Source organism: Canis lupus, chromosome 24 (assembly GCF_048164855.1).
Source record: "Canis lupus baileyi chromosome 24, mCanLup2.hap1, whole genome shotgun sequence".
Taxonomy (NCBI): Eukaryota; Metazoa; Chordata; class Mammalia; order Carnivora; family Canidae; genus Canis; species Canis lupus.
The window spans coordinates 7,799,916-7,816,827 of NC_132861.1; the positions used below are offsets into that span (position 1 = coordinate 7,799,916).

Genomic DNA, 16,912 nt, shown 5'->3' on the forward strand with positions numbered 1-16,912 from the left:
CCTTCTGCTTTTTACCTTTCCTCTTCTGGGTTAGAATAGAGATGGTGTCCTGAAGGTGGTGTAGCCATATGGTCATTATGTGACAGCTTCAGAAGGGATAAAACCTGTAAGCTAAGGATGACCAGAGGTGCCTGGGTCTCCGATGGCGTTGCCAAGATTGCAATCCTCTTGAGTTTTTCACATGAAAAAAGTAAGCAACTATCTTCTTAAGTCACGTTTGTCATGTTTTCTGTTAGTGGTGGCCCTATTACGACGCTGACCCATACAGATAGTGGCCTGGCTGTGGCAGGCTGAGAAAGGAGGTCAACAAGAAATGGACAAGTGCAGTACACTTAGCCTGCAGATCAGGGAACTACGTGGAGACTTGCTAACTGGCTTTATGTATCTAAGACACTATACTGTAGAAGACTTTATATCCCCAGAAGGCAAAACTGGGACTTGTGGTAAAGGTTAAGGGAAGGAAATTGAACTCATTAGAGCATATCTTTTCAGAGATATAAAGCAACCAAAAAAAAAAAAAAAAGAAAGAAAAGAAAAGAAGTGGTTAAAACTCAACGGAAAGGAATTCAGAGCTGGAAGTAGGAGATGGGAAGAGAATTGGAGGAAGGTGATGAAAAGGTACAAACTTCCAGTTCTAAGATAAATCAGTACTAGAGATGTGATGTACACAATGGCTACAGCTAACACTGCTGTGCAGTATAGTTGAAAGTTGTTAAGAGAGTAGATTGTAAGAGTTCATGTCACAAGGAAAAATATGGGTTTTTTTCCTCACCTATAAGAGATGATAGACGTTAGCTAATTGTGGTAACCATTTCATAACATATGTAAGTCAAACCATTATGCTCTACACCTTAAATTTATACAGTGCTATATTCAATTATACCTCTATAAAACTGGAAAAAATACATAAATAAAAAATGAAGAGGCAAAAAAAAGTGACTAGAACACCACCTATAAGAATAGAGGGGATTATAGTGTCAGACTGCAATTTATACCAGATGGAGAAATTTACCAGATCTAAGATTTCTATTTGTATCCCAAAACTTAGCCATACTTCGACAAACATTTCTCAAGCACCTGTTCTATCCATATCTTCTGTGAATTTTTAGGAATATAAGAATTTTTTAAAAATGTGTTGAGGATCTTACTGTGTAGTAGCTGAGATATATGCCCAGAAAAATTATTTCAATAAAGCTTTAAATGTTAAGATACAGATTAAGCACAGAGTAAAAAAAGGGGATGTTTCCTTCAAACTGAATTTTCAAGGTTGAGCTACTATGGTCTGATTAAAAAAAAGAGGAGGGGAAGAGAATTTCAGGCAGAGGAATGGCACACAGAGGTATCCTGTGGTGAAACCATACATTGCACGTGAGAAAATCAGCAGTTTAGAAATATTGAGGCATAGAATGCAGAAGTAGCTCAAGAAGGAGATACAGAGGCAGGCCAGGAGATTTGTGTGAAGATCAGTGAAGTTAGATATTATCCTACAGCCAGTAATTCTCTGACTTCCAAATTTCAAAGTGAAATTTTTAAAAATGTGAAACTGACAAAGATTATTACTATTGTATTTTGCCAAGTCAGACAATTAAAAAAGTCATGGGCCATCATGCACTTTTATTATAATTTCCTAATGAGTATATCTGTACCAAAAGAATAGAAAGAATATCCTCTAAGGACAAAGAATAGAAGGAATATCCTCTAAGGACAATATTTTAAAAGGAATAATTGTAGCTTTGTGCCAAGCTCATTTGCACTTTCCATATTATCTTCATTCTACCAAGAAAAATTTCAAGAGACACCAAACTTTGGTAGCATAAAGCAACAGCAACTATTTATTATTTCTCATGATGTCAATGGGTCAGGAATTTAGTGGTTCAGCTATGCAGAACCATAAGGTTCAGATCCCTTATGAGGCTGCAGATGGGAAGTGGCCAGGGCAAGGTTTTCTCCAAAGACTTCTTCACTCACGCATCTCATCTGGAATGCTGTGTTAGGCTGAATAATGGCCCCCAAAGCTATACAGGTCCTAATCCCTGTAACCTGAGAGTGTTACCTCTAAACCAAAAGAGACTTGGCAGTTGTGACTAGGATTCTTAAAAAGGGGAGATTATCCTGGATTATCCTAGCAGGCTCTAAATGCAAATACAAGTGTCTAAGAATCAGAGGCAGAAGGAGACTTGGCATAGAAGAAAGCAATGTGACTACTAAAGCTGGACACTGTGCTGCATGCCAAAGAACGCAGTTCTAGAAGCTAGAAAAGGCATGAAAATGTGTTCTTCCCAACAGCTTCTGAAGGAAGCACAGCCCTAAAATCTTGATTTTGCCCCTGTGGCTGATTTCAGACTTCTGGCCTCCAGAACTGTAAGAGAACAAAGATGTGTTCTGAGGCACCAAGTGTGTGGCAATTTGTTACAGCAGCCACAGGAATCTCACAGAGAAGGGAGCTGGAGCAATGGTGCTCTTTAGGGAGGCTCATCCCTTTCTATCTCTCTGTGGTCCCTCCACATGGTGTCTCTAGATGAACGCCTCAAGGTGGCCGGAGTCCTTACATGGCGACTCAGGTATGCAGAGGTGTATATCCTGAGAGAAAGAGAGAACTAGAAGGAAGTTACTTTTGATTTTTTTTTTTTAAATCTTGCTGTGAAAGTCATGCAGTGTCACTTCCAGCACCTTCTGCTCATTAGAAAGAGTCAGTAGGTCTGGCGTCCATCTAAAAAGAGGGGAATTAGCCTCTACCTTTTACAATAAGTGTCAAAGACTCCACTAACATATTTTAAAACTTTATTCATTAATACAGTCTGTTATTTTTATCTAAAAGATCTATTGCTTTGCCTTTCACATTTAAGTCTATGATCTAGCTCAAAGAAATGTTTATAAATAGGATGAGGTAGGAGTCAGAATTCATTGTGTGTGCATGTGTGTGTGCGTGTGCGTGTGTGTGTGTGTGTGTGTGTGTGTGTTTTCCCTCCTTGGATAGCTAATTGACTCAGCATCATTTATTGAAAAGAAATCCTTTTTCTTTTCACAGTGCTAAATTGATAAAAAAAATCAGATGACCTTGTATGTATAGCTCTGTTTCTGGATCCTTTATTTTTTGTCATGGCCTATCTTCGGTCAATACCAATTACATTAGCTTTATAGTAAGTTTTAATATCTGGTAGCTTTAAGTACTTTGTTTGACTTTGTTCTTTTTCAGGGTTGTTTTGGCCAGTCTAGGTTCCTTGGATGGAATTGACATTTTAACAATATTGAGTTTTCTGATTCATGATATATCTCTCCATTTATTTATATTCTGTTTAAAGTCTCTCAGAATAGCTTAATGATTCTTATACATGTTTCCTTAGAATTATCTCTGAGTGTTTGCTGCTTTTTAACACTATTATGAAATATATTTTTTAATTTCATTGTTTTCAAGTTTTTATTTAAATTCCATCAACATAGTGAAATATTAGTTTCACTTTTAATTACTGTTCTCAAATAGAAATACAATTTATTTTGTTTATTGACATTGTATTTGGCAAATATACTTATTATTCTAATAGTTTCTAATTGTTTTTGGGGTTTTTTGCATGCACAATTATATCATTTACCAATAAAGACCATTTTATGTCATATATTCCAATCTTCATACTTTTATTTCCTTTTCTTTTTACTGCATGACTATATTGACTAACATTTTTAGCATGATATTAAATAGAAGATGTGATAGAGGGCATCTCTTTCCTTTTTAATCCCAAGGGGAAAATGTTTAATATTTTGCCACATAAGTGATACTAACAAATTTTTATAAGCAAATTTTATCAGATTGAGGAAGTTCTCTTTTATTCTTTGTCATTTTCAAAAATCATAAACAAGTATTGAATTTTATCAAAAAATATCTTTGTCCTCTGAAAGAAATCATATTTTTTGCTCTTTTTATTAGTGTGGTAAATTGTACTGATTGGTTATTAAATATGAACTAGTCTTGTATTCCTGAAAAAACTCAATTATGTTATATAGGTATCACATTTTATATATCATAAGATTCATCACTATATACTAGTATTTTGTTAAGGAATTGTGTGTTCTTAAGTAATATTGGCTTATAATCTCTCTTCTTGAAATTTCTTTGCAAGGTTATGGTGTCAGAATTATGCTGGACTCAGAAAAAGAATTCAAAAGTACCATCTTCATCTATTCTCTGTATCTATGTACTGAAAGAACTTGTTGGTATTATTACTTTTATGTTTTTAATTAAAGACTCAATTCCTTTAACAGATATTGGACTATTAAGAATTATATTTCCCCTTATTTTTCAATTACTCTATTCAATTTGACTGTTAAGCTTATTGTCATAAAATCATTCATAATAGTCTCTTATTTTCTTTTTTAATGTCTGTAGATTATTACTGATGTTTCATTTTTCATTCCCAATATTGTAAACTTGTGCTTTCTATTTTTCTTCTAAATTAGTCTTGCTAGAAGCATTTTCAAAGTACAAACTTCAACCTTATTGATTTTGTTTTGTGTCTGCCTTCTGAGACTTTAGGAAAATTCAAAAGGCCTTACTGACCCAATACCTCCATGGAGGTTACCCGCTCAGGCTTTTTGAGTGAGACCGTAATAGTATTTGTCTCCTTTACCTTATGAAAGCTCTTCTTTTCAAAGGTTTTCAGTTTAGCTCTTTAGTCTCTAGCCTCACATATATTCAAAATGTCCTGGAACATACAATCAGATGTTTCTTGCAGACCTCCTTCCTTCAGAGGGACTTTCGTCTCCTCAGCACTGAAAAATTGAGTAGATTCCACTTTGCTTTTCTCACACAGTTCTTCTGTCTCCTGCAATGCCTCAAAACTCGGCAAAGTCCTGTGGGTTTAACTGGCCTTGTGATTGGGATTTCTCTCGTTTCTAATTTGCTATTCCATCCCTGCTTGGTATTCAAAAACTCTTCTGATTTCTCTCTTCTCCAGGAGAATCTCTCTGTTTTGTGCCAAGCCTGATTCTCAGCCCACGTTTGGAACTGTCAAGTACCTCCATGGAAGCAGACAGCTAGTGATTACTAGCTTGCCAAGGAAGGAGCTGTTCATCTCTAGAATTTTAGGTTGTCTAGTTCTTCTTGACTTCTAAGATCTCTTATATGATTTTTTGCAATGTAGCCAGCATTTTATCACAGTTTCAGAAGGAACACTTATCTGCCATTGACCTGTGGTATCTACCCTGAAGCAAAAGTCTGAGGTGGTGTTTTTAATGTACCTCTCTCAGCAACTGATAGTCTACAAAAAAAAAAAAAATAAATAAATAAATAAAAAATCATGAAGGAAAAAGAAATTTGAACAAAACAATGAGTTTCATCTTATTTATAGATAGGTAGCCTATACTCAATACGTAAAGAATACATGATCTTTTTTTCTTTTTCTTTTTTTCTTTTTAAAGTACATGATCTTTTATTTTTTATTTCTTTAATAATATTTTATTTATTTATTTATGACAGTCACACAGAGAGAGAGAGAGAGGCAGAGACACAGGCAGAGGGAGAAGCAGGCTCCATGCACCAGGAGCCCGATGTGGGATTCGATCCCGGGTCTCCAGGATCGTGCCCTGGGCCAAAGGCAGGCGCCAAACCACTGCGCCACCCAGGGATCCCAGTACATGGTCTTTTAAACTGCATATGGAACATTAAACAAAGCTGACAATATTCTGAGTTATCTAAACCACATCCCAACAAATTTCATAAATTAAATGATATGTCTATATTTTCTGATCAAAGTGGGATCACACTAGAAATCAAATATAAATGATATTTAGAGTGAGGTAAAGAGGAAGGCTGAGGTTTGTAGAGGAAGTAGGTTTACTGACAAATTGCTATTATCTTTGTCATTTCTTCTTGCATTTTAGACTTTTTGACTTCAATTTCTTTCTAAGAGTAACTTAGAGTACCTTCTGTAAGCAATTTATTGGTGATGAACTAACTCAATTTTTATTGATCTGAAAATGTCTTTATTTTGCTATTTTAAATGATAATTTAGCTTGGAATATAATTATGGTTTGATAACTTCTTTCAGCAAAGAAAAGATAGAATTCTACTGTTTCCTGGCTTTCACTGTTACTAGCAAGAATTCTATTAATATATTTTTTTCTTTTAGGCATTTGTCTTCTGTGGCTGCCTTTAAGATCTTCCATTGTCTTTTGTGTTTTGAAATTACACTCTCATGTATTAAGCTGTGAATTGTGTTGTGCTTCTCAAATCAGAATATTCAGTGTTTGCATCAATTCTGAAAATTTTTCAACGTTTATCTCATCAACGTTGAATTGATTAGTCTTTATTTTATTATCTATGGCTTTTCATTTTCTCTTTCTCGGAGTTTTTGTGCTGTTTTCTGAAAATCTCTTCAGATAAATCTTCTAGTTCTTTAAATTTAAATTTCAATATGACAATATATTTCATTTCCAGGAGTTTTTATTGGTTTATTTTTCAAATCATCTTTTTCCCCCTATAATTTACCAGGCATTTAAACACAACTGTTTCATAAACTGTACTTCAGTTTTAACATTTTTTTATTATTGAGTTTTTTGTTGATTTTTTTGAATTTTGAATCTGTTCAGTTCTATTCTCCTATTGGTTGTTTCTATTCAGTCTTTATCATGTCTTACTTGTTTCCTATGATTTGTACAATTATGAGTTCCAGCTAATCTGAGATTTATTTATGCAATTCTCGAGCAGTCTGTGTTGAGAGCACACTCATCCAGGAAATAATTAGATTAGGTTTTCCCTGGTACCCCTGCTGCTCTCAAACTCTGTCAATTTTTAATTGTATTTTTTAATTGTAGTAAAAAAGATAGGTAACATAGAATTCACCATCTTAACCATTTTTAAGCGTAGAGTTCAATAGTGTTAAGTATATTCACACTGTTGTGAGACAGATCTCCAAAAATTTTCCATCTTGCAAAACTGAAACTCTATACCTCTAAACAATTCCCATTTCCCCCATACTCTCTACCACTGGCAACCATCACTAGATAACTCATATAAGTGGAATCATGTGATATTTGTCCTTTTGTGACTGGTTTGTTTCACTTAGCATAGTGCCTTCAAAGTTCATCTGTGTTGTAGCCTATACCAGAACTTCCTTCCTTTTTAAGACTGGATAGTGTGTGTCTTGTGTGTGTCTGTGTGTGCGTGTGTGTGTATACTACATTTTGTTTATCCATTCGTGGGTTGGTGGGCATTTGGGTTGCTTCTACCTCTTGGCTATTTTGAGTAGTGCTGTTATGAACATGGTGTGCAAATAGTCACTTTTTGTTAGGTTTGCAGTCCAGGATTTCTTAGGCCAGTTAGGAAATGAAAATCTGCATCAGAGCAGGTCAGTAATAATACACTCTCTGTGGAGAATTTTCTCATCCAGAGCTCTGCCAAAGCTGACAAATTTCTTGTTATCCCTCTGTGCTGAAAGATTAGTTTTTCTGGTCCACACTGTTCCTGATGCTGTAACTATCAAAAGTCTTGGATTTACATGGCATGTTCATTTTTAACTCCCACTGAGAGTGATCTGAAAGCTTTACTTCCTGTCTTTCTGTGGCTATAAAAAACAAATATCTTGTTTTCCCAGAACTGCAATCAATCCAGGTAATCTACCACTTCAGTTCTTCTCTACTTCTCCATTTGTTAGCATTGCTTTTATTTTTCAGCATCTGGAGATTTCCCTCACCTTCCTGGGAGCTTTGCTATGCATTTGCGAGGACATTTGTCATATTTCACCTATGTTTTATAACAAGAGTTTTTCTCAAATTATTTCTCATATATTAACCATCTCAAGCCTGTATAAGCTAATTATTTCCCTTTGGATATTTAATGTCTCATTTATCATATAGTACATTTTTACATATACTAAGGTCTGCTTCTAAACTACTAATTACTTCCACTGCTGTCAATTCTGGAATCTGGATCATAATAACAATTTTTAATTGGTAGCTTTAGAGTATATTTCAATTACTAGCAGTAAAATTCCATTGTTATTACTCTTTTAATAGGTATTTTGCTTGCTAGTCTCTCTAGGTGGTTATTCTAGATAAATCATCTCTCTTCATCATGTTCTAGTAAAACACTAGAGTGATATGTAGTTATACGGCATGAGAGTCACATACATTTTATTTGTAAAAAATCTACCTTTACATTTAGACTACATTTTTTAAAAGAATTTCCATCAACTCACTGAGGTCTCTGACATCACTTTTATATCCTTTGTTTTGTTTTTGGTTTAAATCTCTGTCCCCAAACCAAATGTTCTTGCAGTATCACCCTTATCAAAATGTGCCATTAAGAAAGGATCTGACATGAATAGTTTGTAATAAGCAATATGTTTCCTTTCCCAGTAGTATCTCTGAGTTGTGTCTTAGCTCCAAGTACAGAATTAAAAGATTTATCTTCAAATATTAGTCAGTGAGTGAGAGAAGTTCTTTCTGTGTTTGAATTCCTAGAATCTTAGCTCCACCTTTCTGGTACATAAAATACACTCCAACAGAATGCAGCTTTATTAGCATGGCCATAAACATTTATTGTTAGTTTTCATCTGCCCAATTCTTCCTTTTGCCATCTGGAGATTTGACTTCAATACTTAAGCAGAAGAAAATTCTCCTTTGTATCCTTGGGTTCACCTTGAAGCCAGGCTTGCTCCATACCACAGCCTGATATACTATAGCCATGGATGTGCAACTATTGTTCTGCAGCCACATACCACACCCAGGGAAGTCCTGCACATGGGCCCCTCCTCTCCATCAGTGCCCACCTTGATAAAATCAAAAGGGAAACTAGATAGGAGTCTTCTTATTCCTTTAAAAAGAAATCCATTATAGAAAATTGCAAAGCCAATAACATAATCTGTCCTCCCCATACTTACAATAAGAAAAAGAAAGAGAAGAAAGAAAGAAAGAAAGAAAGAAAGAAAGAAAGAAAGAAGAAAGAAAGAAAGAAAGAAAGAAAGAAAGAAAGAAAGAAAGAAAGAAGAAAAGGGAGGAAAGGCAGGGTAATCATTTCCATTAAAAAAAAGTCAAAAAAAAAAAAAAAAGTCAATGGAGGGTACCTGCGTGGCTCACTTGGGTTAAGCATCTGTGGTCAGCTCAGGTCATGATCCTGAAGTCCTGGGATCAAACCCCACGTCAAAGGGCTCCCTGCTCGGTGGGGAGTTTGCTTCTACTTCTCCTCTGCCTCTCCCCAGGGTTGTGCTCTTTCTCTCATTATCTTTCAAATGAATAAATAAAAATCTTTTCTTAAAAAAAGTCATTTTGGAAGGAGATACACTGTGGATATCATAGACCTAGTGGCTTTCTGGGCAGTTCTGATGTGGAAAAACAAAGGCAGAAGGAAATGTAGGTAAAATTAAATGTCCTTATAACCTGCAGCCCATTGTCAATTACTTGAGGCAGACAAAGTATAAAGTTCCTCCAGGAAGCTCCTAACCATCCTGAGATTAATGCCTTGATAGAGGGAAAAGCAACCTTAGTTTAATAATAGCAAGGCCTCCCACACCCTGAGTCTTCTTTAGCATATGAAAATCCCTTATCTATACTTTCCCCAACCTCAAAGTATACATTCATTTGCTCCTCACAATCCTGGAGCAGCGGGGAGCAGCAGGGAGCAGCAGGGAGCAGCAGGGAGCAGCAGTAGCAGCAGCAGCAGCAGCTCTTTCTGCCCAAGGATCTGGTCCCCTTGCTTTAATAAAACCACTATGCACCTAAGATGTCTCAAGAATCCTTTCTTGGCCGTTGGCTCTGGACCCCACGGAACCTCATTTATATTCCAAAATACATCAGTTCTAGCTTAAGTCAGCTTGCATGTCCACCAGCCACCACACTACTAAATCAATTCAGCAGCATACTATTGATGTTTCAGAAATTATGTGAATGCGTTATTCTTGTCAACTATGGAGCTCAAAAAAAAAAAAAGGATTGCAGAAGTGTCTAGCAGATCAGAAATAACTCACACTCTGAATGAGAGCCTCTATATACCCAGACTGACCAGCATTTGAGAGACTGCCATAATGTCCATTCATAGAACTATGTTTATCAAATGGGGTAGTAGTCAAAGGATTCAGCTCTTTGGCCTCATATTTCCTTTCCAGGAAAATAATCATCCCTTTTTGAAAAGATAGCCTTCCACTCCAATTCCTTTACCTATTTTTAATATCTATGAAAAGAAAGATAAATTCAACATCTGAACAATTTTCACATCCTTTTAAATGATAGTTTATCAAAATAGATCATTTCAAGCCAAGTCAAAATATGTATTGTAAAGTTAGGAGTGCCAAAAAATGTGACTTGTTCAATGCACAAGTAGAACTTTACTTTGTTATATCTTTTTCCAGCCTTATCTATGCTACCTTGTTAATTAATGTTTTCTCTGGTAATTTCTATGGGAGCTATTTAATGAACTGCCTTGCCGTTTTAATTTAAAATCCTTAAATTTTGTGACTGCCTTAAAATAATATAGTTGAGGGAGTGTTTTCCACCTATAAAAGTATATTAATGGAAATATTTTTAAATGAGATGCCAAAGCTCTTCAAAGTGGTTTTTTGTTTTTGGTTTTTTGGGGTTTTTTTTTTTACAAATAATTGAAACTGTATCAGTATTTTCTGACTATTAAGTGTCATCTGGGCAAAATTGCAATTTTAGTAGCAGGACCCAAACCTTGGGTGTGAATGATTATAAGACAGTACAACACATATCTGGGGAAGATTTGGTACTAAACAATAAAGTGTTGATCGAGTAATGGATGCATACAATTTCCTGCACCAGAAAGCTCCAGGAACTTAATTCATAGGGAAGAAAGAGATTTCTCTTCTCATTGACAGGTTAGTTGATAAGAGATAGTGAGGGGGAAAATTGGCCTTTGTCTTAGCTGTGTCTCAATACAGGAAATGAATGGATAGTGTCATGACACATTTCTTCTTTGGGGATATTTTCACAGTTGAGAGAGATTCTAGTGAAGTTGATACCCACAGCAATCATGAAACTACACAAACTTGCTACCTTGCTACAAAAGTTTGTTTAATTCAAAGTCTAGTCTTAATCTTATTACAAATATTACCTAGAATATGTCAATGAGATAAATAATTATGATTTTGGTAAATTACAGTTCCTGTGGGGTTTCTCGATATTTAAATTACACATTTATTTATCCATTCATTTATCTGATAACCGGCACATCTCTATTTCATACTGTGCTGACAAATGTATTCTATATGATCATTTAGTACTAGTCTTGGAGACATAAAATATGGTACTCTCATTTCCTTGGATATAGCTTGATGATAAAACCATGGATTGGCCGAATATCAGCTAACTACACTATACCAGTTATACTGATGAGATAATTCTTTGTCTTAGATAACAATCTTGTTGACAGATATCATGTAAGCTCAGAGTAAGTGTTTAGCTAATGAAAATCTTCATGGAATATAAACATACCTAATTCAGCTTTACTTCTATAACTACTGCAATATAGCCCCTATCTGTCAAAGCCCATCAGTTCCAGGAAAAGTCACCAGGGAAAGCGAAAACCCACAGCATGAGGGTTTTTAATTAACATAAGCCCCCTGCACCCCCCAAAAATCATGCTGTTTGAAAATCTAAATGACTAGGAGGTACCTAGACTGACTTTTAAACTTTTATTTAATAATTTGATCCATATTAGGTCTCTCTAAAATTTGAAACATCAAAACGTTATATATCCATGAATAATTTAAATACTAATTTATTTTATTTTGGAAGGCAATTCTAGGGCAGGAAATTATAACGAGTGAAGTTTCAGCAACCATAAGAGTCTCTGATGAGATAAATCTTTTATGTTCTTTCCATAGGGTAATTTATTAATGGATAAACTCATAATGTTTATTACACTGAAGATTATTTCTACGGAGTCAAAGAGAACAATAATATCGGTGTTTGTGATGGAATAAATTGTGATTTTCAAGCAATATATTGAATTTTTGAAACCTAAAGTATCTCCTTTTACACAGAGCAACCAAGCAGTTGAGTAAATATCAACAGTCCAAGGGGGCATACATGGGTGTTTCAGTGCCATGCTGCACTATGAGATGCAAAGGAATGAAAATATTTTGAAAGCAAGAACAATATTTTTAAGGCTTTATGCATAGGATCCTGCACACAGAAGTGATTGATTTTTACATTTACTAAATTTATGTCCATGAAATGAATTAATTCAAGGAAGAAAGTGCTCCTTTTCTAGCCTCGAGTACTTTTATAAACAAGTTGATGAGAACAAATATGAGTTCTTTTTTTTTTTTTTTTAGGATTTTATTTATTTATGAGAGAGACAGTGATAGAGACAGAGACACAGGCAGAGGGGGAAGCAGGCTCCCTGTGGGGAGTCCTATGTGGGACTCAATCCCACGACCCCAGGATCACTACCTGAGCCAAAGGCTGACGCTCAACTGTAGAGCCACCAGGCATCCCACAAATATGAGTGCTCAACATGTATGCCCATTAATGGGTCAAGAGGAATCACAGAGACCCAATTTCCTACTGCTTATCAGAAGAGCTGAAGCACTTTTTGTTTTTTTCATTACAAGCATTTAAAGCTTAATGATTTAAAGTCAGATACTTAAGAGTGAAAGTCACATCTCCAGTGCATGTTCATACTTGTTTAGTGGTTTTTAAATCTGTGCTTGTAAACAAAATTATTCTTAGTCCTTTGACAACTGCTATTTGTCCTGTAGGAAAATTACTCCCTAAGGAGATGCAAATTGTTTGGTGGTACTTGATGGCTTTGTAGTAATTACCAAGCTATCAGATAGCTCAGAATTAAGATAAGGCTTGGCATCAAAATTCCATATGGTTGATTCTAAAATAAGATGCTTAGGCAGGCAGAATACTAAATGACATGCATTGAATAAGTAAAATTCTGGGTCAAGTTCATCTCAAACCTGGGGCTATCACGAATTCTATCTAGGATCAAATAAAGGTCATTTGACTGCCTCAACATTTAAGAAATGTTTGAAAAAGCTGTAATTTTAAGGAAGTGTGGGTCATTAACATTAATGGATGTCCAATTACTATTACTATAATTAATCTGTAAAAATACCAATCATAGTTTATTATGGCAGAAGATGAAAGGATGGAGCATAAAATAAACATTTTTCTAATGAATGATGGAAACTATAGTTCTAAACCAGCTTTTCTCTTGACACACTCTCTTCATGTGCAGAGATCAATTCACAGGTACTCTACTCCCATTTTTATGGGGAATGTTCCTAATCCTACCTTTCTAGACTGGAGTCCTTACTTGACATTAGTTTTTCATTCTTTGAGAAACTATTTACTGAGTTCATGTCTGGACATGTCCTAGCTGCTTGGGTTGTATCAACAACCAAAAGGAAAAAAAGTCCTGTTTAAAAAAATTTTTTTTTCAAATAATTTTAGAATTAAAGGGAAGTTAGAAAGTTAGTAAAATGAATTCTCTTGTATATTTTTAAACTGTATTATCAAAATGTTGATACTTATTACATGTGTATTATCATTCGACCTGGAGGTTTTATCATATCTAGGTTCAATATTGTTGGCAAGACTATTTCATGGATGGTATTGTGTCCCTACATCTGGAGGCAAAACTACATCATAGTAGTATTATGCTCTTCCATAGTCTGGTTGTCAGCCTTTCTATGATCTTAATGTCTATGAAATTCAAACAATTCATTAGTGATTGCACAGTGGATAGTCTATCCTTCTTCATTCATTAGCTATAATAATTCTGTAAAGAGAAACTTATACTCCGACCCCTTACCATTTTGTCACCCAGTGATGTCCAACCAGTTGTTCCTATATTCTTTGTTTCATGCTATGAAAAGATGTTCCAGATTCATCTTGCATATTTCCCATCCCAAACTTGGAATCATCCATTTCTCCAGAAGTCCTAGTTTCTTTAGTGAGAGATATTTCAGGAATAATATTTGTGTGCTTGGTATACTCACTGCTATAGGTTGAATAGTACTCCTGTTCCTGATACTGTGATGGTCATAAAAAAAAAAGTATTCAACATGATCCTGCCATCTAGGCATTTGCAGTATACATGGGAGAAAGGAACATATAATAATAATAATAATAATAATAATAATAATAATAATAATACTTGAGTTCCTACCATTCATTAAACCTTCAGCTAAGTTCTTAATATACAGTATTTCACTCTAGTTTACCCTATCTTACAGTGTAGTGATGGACCAGAGATGCAAAGTTTAAGAAACTTTTCCAAGGTCACACACCAAAGGGTACAAGTGAAATTCTGGTCCAGTTCTATCTGACTCCAAAGTCAGATACTGTGTTGTTTTATCTACTAGATAGGATATGATTAAAGGCCAAGTTATATCTGATAGGTTTTATTTGTGCTCTAGGGTTTAGGGAATAAAGATCATTATAGACAGAGTTTTCAGCAAAAACTTGTAAAGCCATCAATTGTTGTTTTCTCATTTGACAGCCTTTGGTGACTAGTGTGAACAGGTTTGGAGCAGTGCCTTGGCTGAACATGTAGCTCTGACCATGGATATATGACAGATGCTTGCCTGAAGCAGTGCATGAGCTGTGTTTATTAGTCAGAGTTCTGTAGGTGACAAACTTACATTTTGGCCAGCTCTCTTGCTGAATATAATTCTGATTCTGTGTCTCTAAGAGGCCCATATGTAGGCATATAGAGAAGTCTTAGATTTTTGGTCACACCGGTGATAGGGGTAGTGGAAGGAGAAGGAAGAGAAGAGCAATTGAGATCAGGGTACCCAATAGAGTGGTTACAAAATGTAGTTCTTCTCAAGAACATATGGCTATGGCCCAGTGATATATGGCCATCCTGGCATTATTTGCCAGCAGGCTCAAACCCTCCATATGCTGGGTCTCCCCACATGGCCATTAAATATTTCTCACTGGTGCCAAATGTCTTGACTTAACTATTTTTCCCTTAAATGTCAGGTGCTTCTTCTACCACTTACAATAGCTGAGATATACTTATTTTTATTGTCCAAGACTTAAAATGTGTATACCAATGTGATACAGGAAGACTGTCAAACCACATTGATCTTTAGATTTCTTTTGCTTAACTTCATAAAACAAGGTCTGGCATTTCATCTTTCTTTCTTTCCTTTTTTCTTTTCTTTTTTTTTTTTTAACTTGGAACATGATCTTTCAGAGCTTGGACAGAGAAGTTGAAGTGAAGTACCCCTCCACTTTTATTTATTTATTTATTTATTTTTTTTTTTAATTTTTTATTTATTTATGATAGGCACACACAGAGAGAGAGAGAGAGAGGCAGAGACAGAGGCAGAGGGAGAAGCAGGCTCCAAGCACCAGGAGCCCGATGTGGGATTCGATCCCGGGTCTCCAGGATCCCGCCCTGGGCCAAAGGCAGGCGCTAAACCGCTGCACCACCCAGGGATCCCTCCACTTTTATTTAGAGGTTAATTTTCTTGCCCACCTAGGATGATCCTTGAGAATTGGGATAAGTAAGTGTCCTTTATTTGATTAAAATTCTTGATCCTAGGAGTGATATCAGCAGGTAGAAGAAGTCTAAACCTCAGCCCTTGATTTATTGATTTAACACACAGAAACATTGATTTAACATGATATTTGGACCAAAATATCTTTATGAAAAGCCCAGAATCTAGTTAAAAAGTCATAGTATTCCAGATCCACACAAACAGAAAAACAATTGCATTAAAATGTGTAAGAAGAACAATTTCACTTTAAGAGCATTGGTTTCTTCTCCAGTCTAGCTCAGCTCAATACAAAAGGAGTTTTTGGGGACACATTATTTCTTTTCCTGGGAAAAGAAAGAATGGGGCATGCTTCCAATGACCCTACTTTTCAGTATGCTGCCCAAGGAGTGAGTTTGTTCTTATCACACCTCTGGCACTGATGGAACTCTTATAGTTTGATAGAGGCAGTTAACTACAATAATAAAGAAGTGGATGATCTGCTGCATCCAGCATGGTTTGGTAAGATTAAGAGAAGGTGCAGAATTCAATTATTCTCCACAGGAAGGAAAGAAAGGAAAGGAAAGGAAAGGAAAGGAAAGGAAAGGAAAGGAAAGGAAAGGAAAGGAAAGGAAAGGAAATACCTCCAATGTCCCAACCCATAGTACAATAGTCAGACACCAGAAGGAGGCAAGAGGTTATAGAATCCTGAAAAAGAGGAAACCAGTAAATCCACTCTAGTTAGGAATCTACATGCACAAGTCTAGAAAAGACACAATCATAGAAAAAGATTAAAATGCTCCCAAAATCCCTAGCCAGGCTGATTGATGAGGTCTTTCCCAGTTGAAGCCAGTCTCATAGAGATTGGTAGAAGTGGTAGTTTCTTCAAATGCACAGACACTAATTCAGAGCTATAAGGAACATGAAGAATCATGAAAATATAACACAATGGAGCACAACAAATCTCCAACAATCAACTCTAAGGAAATGAACATTTGTCAATTTCCTGACAAAGAATTCAAAATGATTATCTTAACGAAGCTAAGTGAGTTACAAAGAACACAGATAGACAACAAATTGAAATCAGGAAAACGACATAGGAGCAAAATGAGAATCTCAAGAGAGAAATTATAAAAAAGAACCAAATAGAAATTCTGGAATGAAAGAACATAATGACTGGATTGAGGGTTTCAACAGCAGATATGATGAAACAGAAGAATTAACAAACTGGAAGACAGGGCATTTGAAATCATCCAGTCAGAGGAGCAAAAAGAAAAGAGAATGAAAAAGAATGAAGAAAGCCTAAGAGATTAATGGAACATCATCAAGTAAATTATCATATGTATAATGAGAATCATAGAGAAGAAGTGGGGTACAGAAAGCTTAATTAAGATAATAGCTGAAAACTTCCAAATATGGAGAGGGAAATAGTCATTCAGATTTTTGAAAACCAAAGGATTCCA

The 16,912-nt window shown here is 35.6% G+C and overlaps 1 long non-coding RNA gene across 4 annotated transcripts in view; it reads right to left on the reverse strand.

Annotated features, from left to right (window-relative positions):
* LOC140615700 (uncharacterized) overlaps window positions 1-16,912 on the reverse strand; it is a 141,037-nt gene that overhangs the window by 35,794 nt on the left and 88,331 nt on the right. For 2 of the 4 annotated variants that reach the window (XR_012016173.1, XR_012016172.1), the window contains exon 5: window positions 9,057-9,214. The exons of the other annotated variants lie outside the window; for them this stretch is intronic. This is a non-coding gene — a long non-coding RNA (uncharacterized lncRNA). The remainder of the gene's footprint in view (window positions 1-9,056; window positions 9,215-16,912) is intronic. 4 annotated transcript variants of the gene reach the window in all.